Source organism: Anolis sagrei, chromosome 5 (genome assembly GCF_037176765.1).
Source record: "Anolis sagrei isolate rAnoSag1 chromosome 5, rAnoSag1.mat, whole genome shotgun sequence".
In the NCBI taxonomy this organism is placed as follows: Eukaryota; Metazoa; Chordata; class Lepidosauria; order Squamata; family Dactyloidae; genus Anolis; species Anolis sagrei.
The window spans coordinates 166,675,972-166,680,625 of NC_090025.1; positions in this window are offsets into that span (position 1 = coordinate 166,675,972).

A 4,654-nucleotide genomic window follows, 5' to 3' on the forward strand; every position below is an offset into this window, starting at 1 on the left:
TTTCTCTAATTCCTCTTTGGTATAGACTTGTTTGTGACTTGAGCAATAAAGGATGTATCTTCAATAGCAATGCCAAAGTTCTTCAACTGGAGTTCTGGCTTTGATTGGGTGGGTGGGCACACAACAGCTCTCCAGGAAGGTATTTAGGCTGCACAGTTGCAGCAGTTCAATACCACATAGATTATCATTGTTCTGTCTTAGGGATCTTTGTAATTTTTAATTCAGGTTTTTTTTTATGTCAGGAGCGACTTGAGAAACTGCAAGTTGCTTCTGGTGTGAGAGAATTATGCGTCTGCAAGGACGTTGCTCAGGGGACACCTGGATGTTTTACCATCCTGTGGGAGGCTTCTCTCATGTCCCCGTATGGGAGGCTGGAGCTGACAGATGGGAGGTCACTCCACTCCCCGGATTCAATCCACTAACCTTTCGGTCGGCAGTCCTGCTGCCACAAGGGTTTAACCCATTGCACCACCAGGGCTCCTTTTTAATTCAGTAAAAGACTTGGAGTTTTCTAACACTGAACAATAACTTTAGAGTCCTTTGTCCCACCCTGGGCATTCCACAGATATATAAACCCATTTTCCTACTACCATCAGACCTCATTACTTCTGAGGATACTTGCCATAGATGCAGGTGAAACTTCAGGAGAAAATGCCTCTAGAACATGGCTATATAGCTCGAAAAAACCTACAACAACCCAGTGATTCCGGCCATGAAAGCCTTCAACAATACAATAAATTTAGAACTTCCTGTCTGAGAATTTCAAGTCTCCAGGATGTCATGATCTGGAGTCCAATTCCCATGTTTCCTCACTATTGGCTATGCTGTCAGATATTCATGGGAATTCTACTCCAACAGCCTTCAGAGGGTCAGAGTTAGTAATCTCTGGAGATATAGTGAAGATATAATAATAATAATAATAATAATAATAATAATAATAATAATAATTTATTTGTATTCCACTCTGTCTCCCCAAAGGGACTCAGGGTAGATTCCAAACATAAAAGGCAAACATTCAATGCCCGAATACAACAACAATACATTGATACTAACAAAATTTATACAACCCGACATATAAATACGAATTATAACTTAACAAACTAAAATTAAATAAAAAGCACAACCTGCTATAACAGACATAAGACAAAACATCAAACATCAAATGGAAACTATAATTTCCCATTTCTTTGGGGCAAATAGATTAATCATTGCTCAAGATATCTATTGAGCTGGTGGATTGAGCAGGGCACAGATATGGATGGCAACTATTAATCTGAGATATAATGGTAGAATTACCAACTACAATTCCTCCTCCTTGTAAGCCGGTGAGCAAAGGTATGTCTTCAGCTGTTTTTTGAAAGCGGGGAGGGAAGGGGCCATCTTTAACTCCTTAGGAAGGGAGTTCCAGAGGTGGGGGGCAGCCACGGAGAAGGCCCTTTCTCTCGTTCCCACCAGCCATGCTTGGGACGGGGGTGGGACTGAGAGGAGGACCTCAGATGACCGCAGTGTCTAAGTTGGTCTGTAGAGGGAGATGTAGTTTGTCAAATAGTCTGACCTAAGCCGAGGTTCCTGACTAGACTACTGAAACAATTATAGGATTGTGGAGATGGAAAAGGCCGCAAGAGGTCTATTCCATTGGTCACATTGGTTGTTTTTAGTTGCCACATCACACTTAACATGTTCAGCTTGTGGGCTGTTAAGACTAATGTGTGTGACTGTTAAGTCAGGTGTTTCACATTCTTTATCACTGCATTTCCTATTTCTGCCTTGGTATAGTACCATGGAGCCCCCGGTGGCGCAGTGGGTTAAAGCACTGAGCTGCTGAGCTTGTTGATCGAAAGGTCGCAGGTTCGATTCCGGGGAGCGGCGTGAGCTACTGCTGTCAGCTCTAGCTTCTGCCAGCCTAGCAGTTTGAAAACATGCAAATGTGAGTAGATCAATAGGTACCGCTCTGGCGGGAAGGTAACGGCGCTCCATGCAGTCATGCCGGCCACATGACCTTGGAGGTGTCTACGGACAACGCTGGCTCTTCGGCTTAGAAATGGAGATGAGCACCACACCCCAGAGTCAGACATGACTGGACTTAATGTCAGGGGACTACCTTTACCTTTACATAGTACCATACATTCTGTTGGAATTCCTTTTGTCTCAGAGGAAAGCAAAAGCACCTTTGAACCCATTTAGCAAAAAAAACAAACAAACAAACCCATGATAGTATTGCTATAGGTCAGAAAGCAACTTGATGGCACACAGCAACAAGAATTGACAGTTTCCTGCCATTTAACAGCACCCAAGCTTCTGTTGGAGGTGGCCTGATTTACCCTAACCTTCCAGGTAGGGTCAGACCCTGAAGCTATTTGCAACCAAGTGAAATTAAATTAAAAGTTCAATGTTTGTTGAATGAATTGAACCAAAATACCTTTGTTTTGGAACTCTGGTAAGTATAACCACAGCTGCTAACATGCTAGTTTATACAAAATAAAAACATTGATGATTAAAGCAAAGCACTTCAGGAGATCCAAGGAGTCTCCTTTTTGTTAAGAGTGGTTCCAAAGGGCGGGCGGATGGGGGGGGGGGTAGTGTTAGAGCCCAAATGTAAAGCAGGATTCTGGGTTCTCTCCTGAAACCAGTGGTTCCCGACATGTGGTCCATGGACTACCAGTGATCCCCAAGAACTAAAACATGGTCCACGGCCTCACCGTTACTACACCATTGCAATGAGAGCGACTGGTTGCGTGAAACCCTCTTATAGAGCCAAGGCAATGGAGATGTTAGGAGGGGAGAGGCTGACTACTCATGAAAGGTGCAACAAGCCTCCTGATTGCTGCTTCTCCTCCTCCTTCCCCCTGAGCAGAGCTGTTCCATGTGACACCTGGAAGCAGGGGCGCCTTGGTGCCTTCGTTTTTAGGCTTGTTCCTGGGGTTATTTGGGGTGCTGATTCATAAAATTGGATTGGATAGGCTACATCAGTTCTAGATTATTCAATATGATTTTCTGTGAGCGAGCAGATTGTGACTTGGATGTCATATGTTCTATATCAGAAACTAGAGCTGATGCGGTTGATCCATCAGCTCCAGTTTTCTGAATCAGCACCCCAAAGAACAAAACCAAATGTAAAGTTGACCAAAAACGGATTCGTAACCCTTTTGGTACTAATGTTGGAGAGTGGTCCCTGGTCAAAGTGGTCCCTGGTCAAAAAAAGGCTGGGAACCACTACCTTAAACCAACATTCTTTCCAGTTAATAGAAGGGTGATAATCTTCCCCTAAGGTAAATGGTATGATGAATACTCTTTCCTAAAATGGCTATTGTTAGGGAAAAAAGAAGTTACACTAACTAAATGATAATAAATCTGACTCAATAAAGTTATTTTATTTTGCTGTAATTTTGGGCTTGGCCTCATGTTAGCCGCCCGAGTCCCCTTTGGAGAGATGGTGGCGGGGTATAAATAAAGATGATGATGATGATGATTATTATTATTAAGTTATGCAAAAGCTCTACTGTGTGGATCTGAGAGTACACTTTGGACCACAGATGGACACATAGCAGAGCTGGGCCATTGATGTATTTGATCCTCCAGACCAGAACATGCTTTATAGACTACCAATCCAGCAGTGATCAAAATACAGAGATGGTGATGAGTGAAGTTTTATATGGGGCAAATTGTGTCCCTCAAGTTATTGTTGAACTACAACTTCTATCAATAGTAACTAGAGTACATAATGAATAGATGCTATTGACATCTAGAACATAGCGGGTTGTCCACTTATGTTTGCAAACTAACCACTCATAACTATTATGACTTTTTGAAACTTTGTTTAGACTAGCTATTTGCAACCAAAAAGGTTCAGGAGGAACACTGGGCAAAATGGACCACAGTCTTCTGGCTAGCTGGGAGGTTTTCTTTTCTTATCTTATAGTTTAGTAATGGTCTTACTTTTTGAATTATTTAGAATTTCATCTCAACTTAAGAAAGCAATACTATGATATGTCAAGCCTTAATCATACTGAGAAGCTATTATATTGCTGGGTGATTATCATCCATACCTTCAGGCTGTTAAATCATGTAACCTTTAGACTATGACTACTGGGTTTATTTGTTCTTACCTGTAATTTAAAATGACGCCTTCCTCGTAACTCTCCTCTGGCTTTTTTCTTAGGAACTACCTCCCTCCAACCACCTGCCTGCTGCCTTAATGTGGTCAGCATGCCACACCCATTTGGGATGTAGAAATGGTGTTGCCTCTGAACAACCTATCAAAGTCTCATAACAGCTCATTCCTATACTGCTGTGAATGCATTAGTTTATTGTCACTCCATTTTTAGAAAGACTGTATTTTCCAAAGTCTGCTAATGCTGTTGGCTCTAGACGTGCATCACTTTGGTCAGCATACAGCATCTAAAAATCTTAAGGATTTGTTGTACCTGCCTTGTTAACATCAGAGAACAGGCAATAAACTGTTAAAGGAGGGAGCAGTATTTGATGTCCTTTTCAGTGTTTTCCTGTAGTCCATAACTACCCAGGCAGCAATGTTCCTGCCAGCTTTCTTCAAGCGGGGAGTGATAGCCACCTCCAGGAAATGGTGCCAGGAAAGGGAGGAGGAGATTGGACTCTTAACTCTGTCCTTGGGCTGAACAAAGGCCTTGACTTTTTT